General features: G+C 35.8%; 1 pseudogene; it reads left to right on the plus strand.

Moving 5' to 3' along the window:
• The window catches only part of LOC138148875 (tRNA (cytosine(34)-C(5))-methyltransferase, mitochondrial pseudogene), a 160,419-nt pseudogene extending 141,206 nt beyond the window's left edge, over positions 1-19,213 (plus strand).
• The last annotated feature ends 451 nt before the right edge of the window (positions 19,214-19,664 follow it).

Consider the following 19,664-nt stretch of genomic DNA (forward strand, 5'->3'; position numbering starts at 1 on the left):
TGATTAGAAAAATAAACAGCAGTCTGTCAGAAATTAGATTTAAACGAAGACCTCATACCAAATAACAAGATATATTCCAAATGAACACATGACCTAGATATAAAAGGTCATAACATAAACAAATTCAAGGAACACGAAAGAAATTACCTTTTAGAGTCATGGTTATGGGAAAAGTACATCACTAAAGAGAGAGAGAAGATTATAGAAGATAAAATAGACAACTTTGATTACAGAAACTTGAAGTTTTGTTGCAAACATTTTCAATGTAGTTAACATTTGAAGGGAAGTAGGAAGCTGGAAAAAAATTTTCCAAGCAAATTTCTCTGATGAAGGTCTCATTTCCAAGATATATAAGGACATTATTCAAATTAATTAAAAGTCATCCTCCCATTTATAATTAGTAAGAGGGTATAAACAGATAGTTCTCAAGGGAAGAAATCCAAGATTCCAATAGCAATATTTTCTTAAATGCTCCAAATCAATAATATTTAGAGAAATGCAAATTAAAGAAACACTGAAGTTCCCACCTCACATATACCAGATTGGCAAAAATTACCAAAAAAGGAAAATGATCAATGTAGGCAAAGCTGTAAGAAAGCTGGTAGATTAGTGTATCCTTGATACAACTGTGAATAGGTCCAGCCATAATGGAAAGAAATTTGGAACTATTCCCAAAATGTTACTCAACTATGTACTGCCTTTGAAACAGTGATACCATTAGTAGGACCATACTCCAAAGAGAACAAAGAAGAACAGATTCCATATGAACAAAATTATTTATAACAGTACCTTTTGTGATGGCAAAGAACTGAAAGCAAGGGGATGCTCATTATTTGGGGAATGACTGAACAAATTATGATATATAAATGCAATGAAATGCTCTTGCGTAAAAAATGAAGAAAGACACTTTTATGAGAAAATAGACTTTTTCTGGCTAGGAAGAATGAATCAAGTAGAACCAGGAAAACAATTAAAATCTAAACATTGTCAAAAAAGAATTCTGAAAGACTTCTGAACTTTGGAAAATAAAAGATTAATCATGATTCTACAGGAATGATGAAGAGTGCTACTCAACCCTTAACAGAATTGATGGACTCTTTTGGAGAACAATACCCAGTTTGGGGCATAGTCAATCTTAGGCACCATTCAACCAAAATTAACCTCTCCCAAGTAACCAGTGATATCTTAGTTGCCAAATCCAATGGCCTTTCCCCAGTCCTTATCCTTCTTGATTCCTCTTGTCAATCATATTTTTCTCTTTGTTGTTCTTTTCACTCTAGGTTTCTTTGACACTGTTCTTTCCTTGTCCTCCTCTTACCTGTCTTATGGCTCCTTCTCATTTTCTTTGCTGGATCTTTCCTAAGGTTATTTTCATTATCAATAAGTGTCCCTGAAGGCTCTGACTTTGGTCTTGCTCTCTTCTGTTGTTGTTGTCCAGTTGTGTTCAACTCTTTGTGACCCCATTTGAAGTTTTCTTGGCAAAAATACTGGAATAGTTTGCCATTTCCTTCCCCAGTTCATTTTATAGGTGAGGAAACTGAGGTAAACAGTGTAAAGTGACTTGCCCAGGGTCTTACAACTAGAAAGTGTCTGAAGCCAGATTTTAACTCAGGTCTTCCTGACTCCATGGCAGGTATTCTATCCACTGCACTGTTCAGATGCCCTTTTCTCTTCTACTTTCATACTATTCCTCTTGATATTCTCATCAGTTTCTATGGATTAAACTATCATCTCTAGGCTGATGATTTGCCAATCTGTTTATACATCTTCTGAAATCTAGACTTGCATCTCCAACTTCCTATTAGACATTTTGAACTGGCTGTGCTGTAGATATGTCAATCTCAACATATCCAAAATTTAGCTCATTATCTTCTCTTCTCACCCTGCCCAAATTCTCTCCACTTCTGAATTTCTCTATTGCTATCAAGAACACCAAAATCCTTCCAGCCAACCAACCTCACAATCTAAATGTAATCCTCAGCTCCTAGTTCTTTCACCCATCATTTCTGAATCAATTGCCAAGTCTTGTTGATTCCACTTTCATAACATCGGGCAGCTAAGTGAATAAATAAATAGAGTTCTAGTCCTGGAGTCAGGAAAACATGAGTTCAAATCTGACCTCAGACACTCACTAACTATGTGTCCATAGGGAAGTCCCTTAACATCTATAGACCTCAGTTTCCTCAACTATAAAATAAGGATAATAATAGCACCTACCTCCCAGCTTATTGTGATGAACAAATGGTAATATTTATAAAATGCTTAGCACAATGTTTGTCACATGGTAGTTGGTATATAAATTCTGGTTTCAGCTGCTGCTACTACTATTATCTCTCATTTATGCCCCTTTTTCCTTATGATATTGCCACCATGCTGGTGCTGTTACTGGTGTTTATTGCTCTACCTGTGTTTTAGGGGTGCTGACATGGTTTAGAGGTTCTAGGACCCCCAAAATGTCAGGGAACAGAGAATAATTGCCTGGATGGATTCAACCACTCAAACTGTCCTCCAGTCAAGTGGCAAAGTTTATTGTGACTCCAATAAGGTGGATGCAATTCCTTAGGGAACTTGCACCTTAATGGGTGTGATGCTACTATGGATATATGGATATATGACACTGTCCTCCTTGTTCTATTTTGATGGCTTGATATACTGCCATAAGTTCAGCATATTGGCTACTTGCACCTATCCCAGTACTTTCCAAAGTCCTTCTAGTACATGGCTTATAGGCCACTGCTTTCCAATGTCTTTTTTGCCCCAAATATTTTGCTGTCCCATCAGTAAACCATGCATGTCTCTTTTGTTCCTCAGTTAATACATCATATCCCTCATTCCATTTTACAGTGGACTGTACCAACTGTTGCTTTGGCTCAGGGGGTGTGTCATTCCTCTCAATTTCTATGTTTGCTATAGATTCATGCAGAGCAGAGACTCCGCTTTTGCCTGTTTTCGCTCTATTTTGAATATACCACTTCCATTTGATTATACTAGCCTCTTGGGCATGTCCAATTCTGTGAGAAGCTGGGGTACTCATTACCCAGGTCATAATTGGGATTCCAGGTCTTAATATCACTTCATGGCCCACAGTCAGTTGTTCAGTCTCCACTAAAGCCCAATATGCAGCTAACAACTGCTTTTCAAAAGGTGTATACTGGACTCCAGATGAAGGGAGTTTCCTACACCAAAATCCCAAAGGTACATTTCGGCTTTGTTGTTTTTGCCATAAGCTCCAGTTTGCATAATCATCTTGTACAGTCACTTGCAATTCCACTGGACCATTTTGCATGGGCCACAAATCTAGGTCCAATTGTATGGCAGCCTTGGCTTCTTCAAAAGCTTTACTCTGGTCAAGTCCCCAATCGAATTCATATTTCTTCCGTGTGACTCTATATAAAGGTTTTAAAATCTGTCCCAAATGTGGAATGTGGTGCCTCCAGTATCCAAACAATCCTATAAACTTTTGGGCCTCCTTCTTATTGGTAGGGGTAGGAAAATCCTATGGAAAGGGAGCAGGGAATAGAATCTGAGGAATTTATCTGAGGGATTCCAGGGTCAGGTCTGCATGTGCCTGTAACAAGGAAAGATTTTCTCACAGGAGGACCTTGCTGGGATTCTGGGTTGTTTCCAGAGACATGGTCTTTGCTTGTTGGAGTCCAGGTCACACCATCCCATCATTGCAATAGCCCGCTGCTTGTTCTCTCTGCCTCAAGTCTCTCCCCACTACATGAAATCCTCCATTTAGCTATCAAAGTGATTTTTCCTAACATGACAATGTTAGGAAGATCGTATTTGACCATGTCACATGAATCTTGCCCCTTAAATAAACTCCGATGACTCTCACCTTCAGCATCAAATGTAGAATCTGCTATTTAGCATTCAAAGCTCTTCATAAATTGTCCCTCCCTACATTTTCATTCTTCTTATACTGGATTCCCTCAAAATATTCCACAAGCCAGTGATACTGGACCTCTTTGCTGTTCCTCTCACAATACGCTTTAACTCCTGCCTCCAGATATTGTCCCTGGCTGGCCTCTATGCCTGTAATTCTCTCTCTCATCATCTCTACTTCCTCACTTCCTATCAGTCCCACCTTCTAAGGTAAAATTTTCCAATGTCACTTAATGCTATCACCTTTCCCCTATAGATCGTCTCTAATTTATTTTGTATAGACCTTGCTTGTACATAATTATTTGCATAGTGCCTCCCCCTTTAGACAAGAGCTCCTTGAGAGCAGGGACTGTATGTTTCATTTCCTTATATCCCCAGTGCTCAGCACAGTGCCTGGTACACATTAGATGTATAATAAATGTTTGATAACTTGACTGCACTTTCAATTGTACCATTTTCAACTTCTAAACAGACACTTTTGTTCAATAAAGCAATCAGTAAACTGAACAAAATGCATGATTTTGTACATGCTCTAAAGAAAAGAATATATCCATTCAATTGGAGGAAAAAGCTTTGGAAATACTTTTGGGCTTAATATAATTGAATCGAATAACCTTTTCAGGCTTGACAAGTTCTCCCACTCTAAGACAAGGTGCCTCAATGTATTTTCTTCTAGTTATTTCCCTTAAAGAATCTCAAAAAAGCCTGTCATTTATAATCACAGTGACATTTTTTCCTTCCTCTCCCCAGTCTCCTCAAGCTAGCTGGTAGGACCTTGGTGTGATGGGAAGGGATGGGGTAGGGTGGGATGAAGGGTGGGTGGGGGTGGGAGGTTCTAGAGCTGTGTCAAATACAGAAAAACAATTTCAACCCCACAATGAAATAATAATGTTCTTGCTGTTTTACTTCATTTTTCCTTCCACACAAATGTTCTCCCTTTATTCCCACTCCCCACCCCCAAGCAGATGTTAAATTAATGTTTGAAGACTCTGGGCAATAGACTTTTCAATTTCTGAAAGTCAGGGAAGTAATTGACGTGCCTCTTCAGCTACTTAAGTTGCTTAACTAATCTGTGCCAACCCATCTGCAAATGCAATCTGATGAACATCATTTTAAATTAGCATCTGTTTGCTCATTAATTACAACATATTCTACAGAGCTTCATAAGTAAGAAACTATGGACTAAAGATCTGAACATCTACAAGTCTGGTACTTCTTTAAGGTAATTAGATTTTTGCTGTTTGGTTTCCCGAAAGTTATTCTGCATATTAGTGATAGATTATAATATGACCTCCAAAAAAGGCTATTAAACCCCTAGGACATAATCTGTTATTATCTCAGTCTTGTAAATGACACACCAAGTCAATGATCAAGGTAATGCCTATTACGCTCCATGTAAAAGAAGAAAATGTTTTTCAGTCAAATTCTACGTCCAAATATGAACAGCATAATTGAGGAATTACCATTAGGTGCATTCATTTGCTAACTAGTTGATCAAAGTTTAATGTACTTTATTGTGAGTGGGAGGTAATATTATATGAATATTAATAAAGTCATTTATTCTACTTCTTCCTGAAAAGCTTTGCTTGTTCAATGTAGAAAACATAATGTGTAACTATAGAAACCTTCAGTCTCAGTTACTAAAATTTTATAAAATACTAAAATGACTAAGCTTTTTTTCATGCAAAGTTCTCCAAACACACACATAGGAAATATGAATTGCCAGGAAAACTTCTGCTCCTTAGAGCAGCATTCCACCCAGGACCTTTCTCTTCCGCTAATGCCATACTTGATGCTTCCCTACAGACCCCTTCATGTTGGGAAATGTCACAGAGCTATGAGAAGCTTTGCCACATCTCGTTCTTGCCCAGTACTGGGTTCTACATTTCATCATGCTGCGACCTGCTAGTCCCCTAATATCATCTGCTGGTATGTCTACTGAAAACTTTTCCTCAGGATTACTGAGGAGTTAATTGTTGATTTTTTTCAAACTTCCATCCAGATGATAACAATAAAACCACTTCCAGCAGCCAAGTTCTTTAAGTGGACTCATCTACAGGAGAAACTCATTAAGTAGATTCTGTTTCTCTAATTTCTGAGTAAGTTGTAAGCTGTTGAAGGAGAGTATTCTGTACTTAGGTACCTAAACTAAGTCCTGAATTTTCATAGGGATTAGTTTCCTTTACAAAGAGCTTTACCTGTTCATTTACATAGCTTTGCTTTTTAAATCAGTTTTAGCTAATCAGAAATTGAAATGATAAAACAAGAAAATCAAATTTTAAAAGTTTGTCTGTCTTAAGGAAAATGTAGTTGATCAGTCTTTCAGTCCAGTTTGACTTTTCATGATCCCATAGCAAAGCAAGGCAGGCCATTGAATCCTCCACTGATCCCTCATCAACTAATCAGACTCACCATGTCACTTTGTGACATTTTAAAAGTTTAGAAATATACTATTTCTGGGAAATTTAATCATTTTATTAATAAAGCCAGCAGGTTATTAATAAAAGGATGGTCATTTGGCCATCTTAGACCAAAGACCCCTAATGGTGGTAGAGTCACACTTTACATTCCCTTTGAAGAAATGTTCCCAAGGGGTGCCTACTCAACTCTGATGGGTTAACCAAATGGGAGGTGAGCTATCTTGGGGTATGTGGCTTAGGTAACTCAAATAATGGTCAAAGAGGTATCAATTTCCATATCACCTGTCTTGATAACAGGGAGAATAAACATTTTCCCAGGACTTGTCAAAGCAAATACCAAAAGCAGGAACACTCCCATTAGCCTAAATTTAGAATTTCTTTTACTCTCTGATTAGACCTTGGCCTGGACAGATCTCTAAGACAAATTTCACACTCTGGTTGCTTTCTGGATGAGGAAGAAAAAGACGGGAAAAACCTTGACCCTAAAACAATAATCAGTTATTAAACATAAGAGAGAAATATTTATTTCTCACAATTTGCTAGTCTCCCTCAATTAGAATGAGAGATCTGAGAGCAGGGACTATCTTGCTTTTATTTTTGTATCCTCTATTTTTAGTATAGTCCTTTTTCATTCTTTCTTCTCTCCTTCCTTTCTTTCTTTACTGCTTTCTTGCTTGCTTGCTTTCCCACCTTCTTTCCTTTTTTCCTTCCTTTCCTCCTTTCTTCTGTTCCTCCCTTCTTTCTTTCTTTCCTTATCTCCTTCCTTCCTTTCTTTTCTTCCTTCCTTCTCCATCAAATGAAGATGAAGATAGAGAATTTGAATCATTGCCTTATCTCTCTTCTTAAGAGTTCTACTTAACAGGATAATTCCAAGATAAAATTGAAATTATTTTTAAAATTATATTTTTATCTGTAAATTTCAGTTTTGCATATTCCTTGCTCTTTCCTACTATCTCAATTAAGTGTGACTTAGTTATAAAAATTCTGCATTTTAAAGAATTACAGGGGTGTCTAGGTGGCACAGTGAATAGAGCACCAGCCCTGGAGTGGAGGACCTGAGTTCAAATCCAGCCTCAATCTCTTTACACACACACACACACAATAGCTGTGTGACCTTGGGCAAATCACTTAATCCCAATTGCCCTACCTTCCCCTCTCAAAAAAAAAGAATTACAATATGTTTATTGTATATTTTATTTAAAATATTTCATGAATATTTAGATAGCACAAGACTACACTCTCAAAATAATTTTTTTTTGCTCAATCGGGACAAATTAGATTCTTTATATACTCTCATAAATTTTGGATCCAGCAAAACCCATATCATTGAATCATGGAGGGCTATTTATTTTATAATCCATTTATTTTTACCCTTCTTTCATCGAAGTAATGATGAAACTTGTGTATGATATCAGATTTGAAAGCAATGTCAGTAGACTAAATAAACCTTGACCCCAATATAGTAATGTTGTTTTGGTCCTCTTCTTGAACAAAGTACAACAACCAACCAATCCAACCTATCTCTTCCTCATTCCCCAAAAACACCTTTTGCAATATGCCTGAGAAGTGGATATCCAACCTTTGTTTAAAGCTCAAAAATGGGGAGGAATCTACTTGTTCCCAAGGCAGTGTAATCCTCTCTAGAATTACTGAGAATTTTTATACTCTTGAAAATTTTGCATAGTTGCAAACAGTATACACAAGCGATAGTCTTTCTGGTCCAAAATTAGATTATAAGAAGAATGAATCTTGGTGAATTCAGTCCCATCTCTTCCCTTCTATATCAACCTGACCCTTATCACCCCACTCCCCCCATTTCCCCAAGCACATATCAGGATACTTAAAATATGTTTTTTTTTTGTTCTTTCAGTTTCTGATATCTTTGTTGTAAAACGAGTCCATTTGATGACCCTTTAGGGATGGGAGATTCAGTAATTTAGGAAAGGTAATGTTTACATTTTTATGTTACCACTTGATGTTCATCAAAAGACTAAGACATGAATCAACAAAGTGGAGTTCTCAAATGTAGCAGATATGTGCTTAGTACTCCTAATTATATCATGTTGAAAATGATATTGGTAACAATATCTCCCATACAATTTTTCCTTGAGGAATCAAAATATTGGCATTGCTTACAAAACTATGTATCTTCAGACCTCACTCATTGACTTACTTGGAGTCTACAATATTTACCTTGGGTCTGCAGACATATAAATGAAAAACCAGTTGTCCATATGGGCCAACAAACACCAATAATTTAATTATTTTCTTCCATGGGAGAAATGAAAAGATGACTAATGGTGCCAGTGGGATCATCAAAATAAGATATTTTTCTTTCTTGGCAAGAAAACAGAATGAAAATGGTTTAGCTGGGCCAGGGCAAAATTCCTAGAAAAACTTTTTCAAACCCAGGGAAGTTTAACAACCTTTCAGGTTTCAAGGCCTTATCATGTCAAAGATTCCCTATAATTCTGTAATTCCTTCAGCAAGGAAAAGTAACCAGTTCTCATTGCACTCCATGGAATGAAGGATCATACCAAGTTAAAGGCCAGAGCAATAGGATTAGACACTTTTCGTTTCACCTCATTATTTGTATTTGGGTACTATTTTATTGAGTTAGGGCACTACATCATTGGGGACCACTATATAGCTTTCCAAAGACCATAAATGCCAACAGGGGAAATAAGCATTCAGAAAAGCAAAGCAAATTGAAATAGATGTAAAAGATATAACATCTGTTAGGCTTAGAAAATGTGATTTTTTTTCCTTAAGCAATTATGTGGGATTCCTATCCAAGCTCAGATGAATATCCCTGTTTTCTGAGTTGTCCATCTTCTTCTGTACTGTGGTTCAAGTAAGACTATGTTTTAAAACTGTGAGCAGTTTCAGATAACCCCTATTAATCTACATAACAATTTCTATGGACTGAACTAAAGATTTTATTTGGAATAAACTCCTTTATTTCAGCATTCCTTTGAATTAGAGATGCATAACAGCCTTCATTTTTTTTTTTCAACAAGAATATAGACATTAAATTCACTGTCAGAAATTTGGGCATGTAATTCTGGTCCCAAGATGGTAGACCAAAGAAGAAACCCTCTGAAGTCCTCTGAAATCCCCCTCCAAACAACTAGAAAACTACCTTTGAATTGATCTAGGGCAATGAAAACAGGGTTTCTTTCCTTGCAGGGCCCAGTAGCAGGGGTCTTGCTATTGACCAGCCTTGGGGTAGGGCTTCACTACTGGTCAGCAATGGGGACAAGGTCTCACTGGTTGCTTGTGTTAAGGTAGGGTCATTGAGATGGGGCCTTGCTGTACTACACAGACTGTACACTTGCCCAGGGTTCTGCAAGCACCCCAAGTGTCCTCGGGGTTTGCAGCTACCACAGGTTCTTGGATCTGCTTTGTTAAAGGAAAGCAACTCAAAATGGGTTAACAAGCTTACTTTAATCAGTCAGACATATATCGTTTACCTTGTTCAGGAGAAAAGGTCAGCACCCTGAACCTCAAAGTATACAGGCATAATTATCAAGACAGAAACAGATCAAGTAGACAGATTTCCAAACTGTCCAACCATTACATCCATACCCAGTCAATATCTGGGTTTCCACATTCTGGGTTTTTCAAAGCCGGGGGACTCTCAACAACGGCTTCCCAGAATCCAGATCAAATCACAGAACACTTCTCAAAGTGAGTCCCAAAAACGAAGCTACACATCAGGGCTTATATAGCCTTCTCCTGGCTCAGAGAATGTAACAACCTTATTGACTCACTGGCCAATCAAGAAGTATCTACTGAAAAACAAGCCTCCCCCACCCCAGGCTTCAGGTGCACATTAGCCTAGGGGCAGGGAAGATCTTTAAAATTTACATTCTTATTACATATACCAGAAGACAAAGGAGTTAGGATTACTACCAAGAATCACCTACACAGAAAAGTTAAATCTAATCTTTTAGGGGGAAAATGACATTTAATGAAACACAAGGCTTTCAAACATTTCTACATAAAAGGCCAGAGCTGAATAAAAAAAAATTACCTCCAAATACAAGACTCAAGGGGAATATAAAAAGGTAAAAAAGAAAAAGAAAAAAATAACAAAGAGAAAACATAAGATAATATTTGTAGCTCTTAAGAACTTTATTAGTATAAAAGCAGTTAGAATATAAGATGACATTGATGGTTTGATATCCCACATAACAAAAAAGAGAGGTGTGAGTAACAAAATAGCACTGGAAAGGGGGAGTGATGGAATGAGGGGTAAATTAACCTACATAAAGAGGCACACAAGAACTATTTTAATTGAGGAGAAGATGAAGGGGTGGTGGGAAAAGCCTAAACTCACTCTCATCAAAATTGGATTAAAGAGAGAATAACATATATACTCCGTTGGATAAAAAAAAATTATATTAACATATAAGGAAGTAAAAAGAGATGAGAATAATATCAGGGGAAACTAGATTTATAAGCAAGAGGATACACTGGAGAAGCCAATGATCAGAAGTAAAATACTTGCAAGAAGGGAAAGGGTGGGGATTAAAGGGAGGGGGATAAATAAGGGGAAAAAATAGCATAGAGAGAGGTACACAGTTAGTTACCATAACTACAATTATGAATGGGATGAACTTACCCACAAAACAGAAGTGGATAGTAGAATGGAATAAAAACCAGAATCCTACAATATGTTGTTAACAAGAAATCCATTTGAAGCAGAGAGATAAACACAAAGTAAAGATAAGAGGCTAGAGCAGAATGTATTATGCTTCAGCTGAAGTAAAGAAAGAAGAAATAGCAAATGCATCCTTTTCAGATCATAATGCAATAAAAATTCAATAATGGACACTGGAAAGAGAGATTAAAATTAATTGAAAATTAAATAATGAATCCAAAAAAACAAGTGGATCAAAGAACAAATCATAGAAATAACCAATAATTTCATTAAAAAATGACAACAATAAGACAACATTCCAAAATTTGTGGGATGCAGTGAAAATGACACTTAGGGGAAATTTCAAATCTCTATTTTTTATACCAATAAAAATATAAAAAGGCAGATCAATGAATCAGGTTTGCAACTTTATAAAAAACTAGAAAAATAATATTAAAAATTCCTGATTAAATATCAAATTGGAAATCCTGAAAATCAAAGAAGACAATAAAATTGAAAGTAAGGAAACTATTGAATTATTAAAACTGGAATTTTGTTTTATGAGGGGAAATGGTAAAATAGATACAACATTGTCAATTTGATTAAAGAATGAAAAAAGAAACTCAAATTACTAGTATCAAAAATGAAAGTGGTCAATTCACCACCAATGAAGAGGAAATTAATACATTTGTTAGGAACTATTTTGCCCAATTATATGCCAGTAAATTTGACAATCTAAATGAAATGGATAAATATCTACAAAATGTTACCTGGATTAACAAAAGAAGCAACTAAAATTTTAAATAATTCAATCTTAGAAAAAGAAATTGAACAAGCCATCAATGACCTTCCTAATAAAAAATCCCCAGGGCCAAATGAATTCACAAGCAAATTCAACCAAACATTTAAAGAACTAATCCCAATACTACATAAACTAATTGGAAAAATAGGCAAAGAAGGAATCCTACCAAACTGCTTTTATGACATGAATGTTCCTAAACCAGGAAGAAGGAAAGCAGGGAAAGAAAATTATAGACCAATTTTCCTAATGAATATTGATGCAAAAATTTTTAAATAAAATATTAAAAAGGAGATTACAGCAATATATCAGAAGGTTCAAACAATATGACCAGGTGATATTTACACCAAGCATACAGGGCTGGTTTAATATTAGGAAAACTGTCAGCATACTTGAACATATCAATAACAAAAACAACAGAAGCCATATTATTTTCTCAATAAATGCAGAAAAAGTCTTTGAGAAAATACAACACCCATTCTTATTGAAAACACTAGAAAGAATAGATATAAATGGAACTTTCCTTAAAATGATAAGTAATATTTCTCTAAAACCATCAGCAAACATAATCTGAAAAAGGAGATAAGCTAGACACCTTTCCAATGCAATCAGATGTGAAGCAAAGATGTCTATTATCACCTCTATTATTGAATATATACTAGAAATGTTAGCTATAGCAATAATATAAGGAAAAGAAATTAAAGTAATTAGAGTAAGAAATGAGTAAACAAAACTAATACTCTTTACAAACAATGGGTTATACTTTGGAAATCCTAGAGAATCAACTAAAAAAGTACTTGAAATGACTAATAACTTTAGTAAAATTGTAGGATATATAATAAACCTACAAAAATCATCAACACTTCTATATATTACCAACCAAGTCCAGGAGCAAGAAACAGATAGAGAAATTCCATTTAAAATAACTGTAGACAATATAAATTAATTTGGAGTCTACCTGTCAAGACAAACCCAGGACATATATGAACACAACTATAAAACACTTTTCACACAAAGTCAGATATAAGCAATTGGGAAAATATCAATTGTTCATGGGTAAGCCAAGATAATAAAATAAAAATGACATTTCTACCTAAATTATTCTATTTATTCGGTGTTACATGAATCAAACTATCAAAAATCATTTTATAGAGCTAGACAAAATAATAACAAAATTCATCTAGAAGAACAAAAGCTCAAGGATATCAAGAAAATCAATAAAAAGCAAAAGAAGGTGGTCTAGCCCTACCAGATCTCAAACTGTATTACAAAGTGGTAATTATTAAAATAATCGGTAGTGGCTAAGAAATAGAGTGGTGGATCAGTGGAATAGGTTAAGTGCAAATTACATTGTAGTAAATGACCATCGAAATCTAGTACATGAAAAACCCAAAGATCCAAACTTTCAGAACAAAACCTCATTTTTTGACAAAAAATGCTGGGAAAATTGGAAAACAGTATGGCAGAAGCTAGATATTGACCAACATCTCACACCATATAAGAAGACAAGGTCAAAATGGATCAAATTTTACACATAAAGACTGATACCATAAGCAAATTAAGAAAGCATGGAATTGTTTTTTCTGTCAGATTTATGGATAAGAGAAGAATTTAGGATCAAAGAAGATACAGAGAGCACTACAAAATGTAAAATAGATAATTTTAATTATAAAAAATTAAAGTTTTACAAAACAAAACCAATACAACTAAAATTATAAGGAAAGCAGAAAACTGGGAAAATTTTTGCAACAAATATCTATGATAATATACTCATTTCTCAAGTGTAGAGAGAACCAAGTCAAATTTATAAAAGTACAATTCATTCCTCCAATTGATAAATGGTCAAAGGATATGAACAGGCAGTTTTCAGACAAAAAAAATCAAAGCTATCTATAGTCATATAAAAATGCTCTGAATCACTATTGATTAGAGAAATGTAAATTAAAACAACTCTGATAACTACCTTATACCTATCCAAATAGCTAATATGACCAAAAAAGAAAATTGTTGTAAGTTGGAGAGGATGTGGGAAAACTGTGCTAATGCACCATTGGTGGAGTTGTGAACTGATCCAACCATTCTGGAAAGCAATTTGGAACTATGCCCAAAGAGCTACAAAACCGTGCACACTTTTTAATGCAGCCAATACCACTGCTGTGTCTACTTCCCAAAGACATGCAAAAGGGGAGGAGGGGCAGGGAGACCTATTTGTACAAAAATATTTATAGCAGATCTTTTTGTGGTAGCTAAGACCTGAAAATCAAAGGGATGCCCATCAATGGCTAAACAATCTGCGGTATATGATTGTAATGGAATATTTTGTGCTATAAGATGACAAGCAGGATGATCTCAGAAAAATCTGGAAAGGCTTGAACTGATGCATAGTGAAGGGAATAGAACCAGGAGAACATTGTACACAGTAACAGCAATATTGTTTAATGAATTGTGAATGACTTCACCATTCTCAACAATACAATGATCCAAGACAATCCCAAAGAACTAATGATGAAGCATACTATCCACCTCCAGAGAAAGAGCTGATATTACTTGAATGCAGACTGAAGCATTCCATTTTTCACTCTCTTTCATTTTTTCTTTTATTCAAACCTTCTCATACAAAATTATTAATATGGAATTGTTTTACATGATTGCACATGTATAACTTATATCTAATTGCTTATTATATCAAAGAGGGGAAAGGAGAAGGAGAAATTAAGGGATAGAATTTGAAATTCAAAACCTTAAATAAAAATGTAAAATATTCAAAAAAAATTGTGGATTCCCTATGTAATCTGAGATCAAGAACCTGGGGCTTGTGAAACAAAGATATTTTAGACCACTTCAAAAATGTACTTATACTAGGATTATTAGGAGGATGACTACCAAGCTGTATGCAAGAGGAAAGGCTTTCTGCCCTCTAGGTTTCTGGATTTGGACAGTCAATATGGAAAATAGATAAACTTGCAAGTCATCTGGTCCCTAAACACAACATTAGGGATTAATTTATGGTTTGCTTATTTCTTTTTCTGGATTTGGATTATTTAAATTCTCTATTTTATTTTATGTTAATTTGGGGGTTTTTTGGTTTTGGAAATATTAATTTCAATTGTTGGTTTTATTGACATTTAGACAAAGTACTTTACTTTTTTATTTCTTCTTCATTTATTATGAACTTATCTTTGTCTTTTTACTTTGGTGGTTTGTTTTTTATCATACTAACAAATGATTAAACAATTTCAGTCTTTTAAAAAGTATCTCCTAGTTTTATTTGTAAATTCAATTTGTTGAGGGTTTTTGCATTTGATTTTATAAATGTCTTCTTTGATTTTCAGAATTTCTATTTTGTGGTTTCTTTAGGATTTTTAAAAAGTTTTCTAGGGTTTTTTTTAAGTTGCATTCTCAATTCATTGATTTACTCTTTCTCTCTTTTATTGATAGAAGTTTTTAGAGAGATAAATTTTCCATCATTTTAATTTTCATTGCAAATTCCTCCTATGGAAATAGTTCTATATCTCTGCATAGATGAACTTTAATAGGATCCTTGTTCTCATACTTTTATCTTTTTATGCTGGAATACATGTCTGTGAGTGTGTGTGTTTTGTGTGTAACATATACATTAGTAGATAAAGAGAAACAGAGAGATAAAGAAGGGAAGAGAGGGAGAGAGAAAAGAGGAGGAACAGGAAGAAGAAAGAGGAGGAAGAAGGGAAGGGAAGGAAACATAGAGAGCCACCTTTCAAAATCAAAAAATCTAGATTCAAATTTTGCCTCTGACATACTGACTTTGTGACCATTGCAAGTCAACTAAAATCCTAGAACTCCCAGCAATTATCCAAGATTGTAAGTTGCAGAGCAATTGAAGATTGACATTGATAATAAAAATTCTCTCACTTGGAGGAAGTTCCCTATACTGATAATATTATATGTCTAATCCATAAGAGTGAGAGAAATACTGCAAGTGTAGGGACAGAGATGATAGAAATACAGAGAAAAGATAGATCATAGATAGATAGATAGATAGATAGATAGATAGATAGATAGATAGATAGATAGATAGATAGATAGATAGATAGATGGATGGTTGGATAAATGGTTGGACAGATGGATAGTTAGAAAGATTTGGAAACTGTTCTAGCATAGATAGCTATACTGTAGTATAAAGGACAATGTTTCTGCTAAAATTCATCCATGTAGAAATGCCAAAAAAAAATTAATAAAGAAGGAAAACACAGTTGGGAGCAAGTGAATTAAATTCTACAAACACTGAGTGCCTATTGTGTGAAAGACACCATGTTAGCACAAAGCCTGGAACATTGCAGACATTCTTTGTTCATAAAAATATTCTATTAAATAATTCCTGGTTATACAAACATGGCAACAAAAGCTGCCACCCTGGGGTACTTCAGCAGCACATGTTTGGAGTAGCTGTTAAGCTGTTTATATGACTATCTGATTTAAAAAGGGAGAGCATTTGAGGAAATAGAGCTCCTTCAAAATACTCATGGGTGAAAATGCTCTCCAGTGCAAATTGTAATGTCTCTGGGAAGGATATCCTTGTTAATGCTTTATAATGTCATATTCAATGAACATTTCTCAAGTTCCCACTCTATGCAAATTCCTCAGCTAAAATCCCACTCTAATGCTTCATTGAGCCTGAAGATGACCCTGATTTCTCAGACCATACCAGTAGAGCACAAGCCCTGGGAGCTCCAACTGAGTGGGGAAAGCAGAGTTATCATATGAACCCAAGGAAGGACAGAATGTCTGTGACTCAAGGACCAACCTAGGTTGGGGAGGCTGATTACCTAGTTAAATGAAGGATGATGGATATTTTAAACACAATACCTTTTGAAGAGTGGGATGTAAATATGAACAGTTGAACTGGCAGTTTAAGGGAATAAGCCTTTATCTGAATGATCCATCTCTCAACAGCTGGGTCTAAATTCACCTTCCTTGCCCAGAAACCTAGAGCCATGAAATCTACTGTCAGGCATGGAGGTCTCATTTACTCTACACAGTAACTAGAAATTGTCATAGCTCTGCATCATGACTGAGTGACCAAGTAGAAATGGAACATCTCTCACACCAAGCCCCCTACCCCAATACCTATTTACCCTTTTTCAAAACTACAAGTTGGAGAATAGAACTTCAATTGCTTGTTGTCCTTTTTTTGCAAAGAGAACTAAAATGACACCACTACATTACAGTCAAGTTACAGTGTGTCTGATTGTGGCTGATCAGACCAATATGAGCTCAGAATGTTCTCCCACAGATGGGACACAAATAGTCTATGTGAATATTTGGGATGGATTCTCAAAATTTGCACATCTCTTGTTCCTTTGAGCTACTTCAATTCTGCTTTGCTCATAGATCACATCTTCTCTGATGAGGACATGCAATGCTGGGCAGTCCTGCTCCAGCGTCTCTCATGTCACACAATCAATTCCAAAGTTTTAAGAGAGACCTTAAGAATGTACTTGTACTGCTTTTTCTGACCACCATTTGAGTACATGCCCTGTGTGAGTTCTCCATAAAACAGTCTTTTTAGCAAGTGCATGTTAGGCTTTTGAACAATGTAGCCAGCCCATCACAGTTATAAGCACATGAAGAAATGCTCTAATTCACTATTGATTAGAGAAATGAAAATCAAAACAACTCTGAGGTACCACATCTCACCAGTCAGATTGGCTAAGATGACAAAACAGGAAAATGACAAATGCTGGAGAGGATGTGGGCAAACTGGAACACTAATGCATTGTTGGTGGAGCTGTGAACTGATCCAGCCTTTCTGGAGAGCAATCTGGAACTATGCCCAAAGGGCTATAAATACTTTCATACCCTTTGATCCAGCAATACCACTCCTAGGGTTATATCCCAAAGAGATCATAGAAATGGGAGAAAGACCCATATGTACAAAAATGTTTATAGCAGCTCTTTTTGTTGTGGCAAAGAATTGGAAATTAAGGGGGTGTCCATCAATTGGGGAATGGCTGAACAAGTTGTGGTATATGCATGTTATGGAATATTATTGCGCTATAAGAAACAGGGAGCAGGCGGTCTTCATATTTACCTGGAGAGGCTTAAAAGAACTGATGCTGAGTGAGAAGAGTAGAACCAGGAGGAATTTGTACACAATTACGGACACAACGTATGTGTGATGACCAACTTTGATAGACTGGACTCTTCTCAACAATGCAGGGATATAAGTCAATCCCAAAAGACGCATGATGGAGAGAAAAACGTGCATCCAGAGAAAGAACTAGAAAGAACTAAATTTATATCCAGGTGGAAGCAAAATACCTGATCTTTTTTGTTCTCTTATTTGATTTTATGTCCTCTATACCATTTTTCATCCCAGCTGGTACAATCCATCCTTATAACCTGACCATTGTATAATGTGAAAGTATCTACAGATCCTATACTTGATTATAAGATGCCATTGGGGGGGGAGGAGGGAAGGGAGGGGGACAAAATGTGAAATTCAAGGAATTGTGGAATTGAATCCTGTAAATTAAAAGGAAACAAACAAATTAAAGAATTAAAAAAAAAAGAAAGTCTGGCTCTGAGGAAGCCCTGCTTTTTGGTGGGAACAGGAAGGACTAAGAGCGTGGAGAGTTGGACAAAGGGATGAGTGAGGCATGGCCTGAAGTGAAAGAATTGTGCCTGCCCCATCATGAGTTGTAGTTGCTTCTCTGTTAAAGAGAATTTTGGATATGTGTGCTGCTCCTGGGGGTAAATCAATAGCTCTTCTACAATGTGCCAATCCAGGTTATTTTCACTGTAATGAGTATGATAGTTGAAGATCAAGGTGGTTGAAGCAGACACTAGAATCCTTTATCCCACAACCCCTGACAAATACAGTAAGTGTCTGAATTGGATGGGAGAGAGATAGGAGATACTCAACCTGAAATGTTTGACAAGGTGTTAGTTGATGCCCCATGTTCAAATGATCGAAGTTGGCTGTTCTTTTCTGATATCCAGAAGGCATCTTACAGGTTAAACCAAAGAAATGAATTACCTATTATGCAGATGGAACTACTAAGGTCTGCAATCAAGGCATTGTGTCCTGGAGGATCACCGGTTTATTCTACATGCACCCTTTCGAAGACAGAAAACAGTGATGTAATTTATCAAATCCTAAATTCTCATAGTAATATTATCCCAGTGGACATGAAACAGATAGTTAGTGCATGGTCTCATGAGCTCACATTTGCTAGTGGACAGGAATATGGGTTATTGGTGCTTCCAGACAAAGGTAAAGCCTGGGGCCCGATGTTTGTAGCAAAATTAAAGAAATCAGTGCCCTGAACATATTTTATAAATCATATTGACAGATTGTTCTTTTATGTATGAGCTGTATGTAGGAATATGCAAATAATTATGTTAATAATATTATTAGATATTTGGAATTTAAGTCTATTAGATTAGCATTTTATCTCCTCAGAATATATATTTGAGGCCTCTTTCCTTGGAAATACATGAGTAAAATTTAAAAAAAAAAAAAAGAAATAGAGTCTGAATGCTTGACAGTTTAGTTCAAGAAAGGACTTGATCTTATCCAGCCACCCCAGCCCTATGAGATAAGCATTAAGATTTATTTAGCCTTCCATAATCATCCAGTGTCTAGACAACAAGCCTAGTACTATCAGGACCCTATTTTGGTGCAGTGCCTCAAATACCAGACCTGATAAAGAACTAAGTACATTCTATGCATGCAAAATCTCTTCTAGTTATGCATCATTCTCCCTCATCCTGGAATGAAGCAAAAGAATAATATAGAATATGAGTCCAGTTAGGTCCCTGGAGAGCACTTTATATTTACTGCCCTGCTTGGTTTCAACTCCACTAAACAAGATACCTCTTCCAGTTTAAGCTCATTGCCTTTAACCTCATTACCATGCTGCTAACTCAA

This window comes from Petaurus breviceps, unplaced genomic scaffold (assembly GCF_028583685.1).
Source record: "Petaurus breviceps papuanus isolate PSGF00001 unplaced genomic scaffold, PetGlider_PUasm1.0 90842, whole genome shotgun sequence".
Classification (NCBI taxonomy): domain Eukaryota; kingdom Metazoa; phylum Chordata; class Mammalia; order Diprotodontia; family Petauridae; genus Petaurus; species Petaurus breviceps.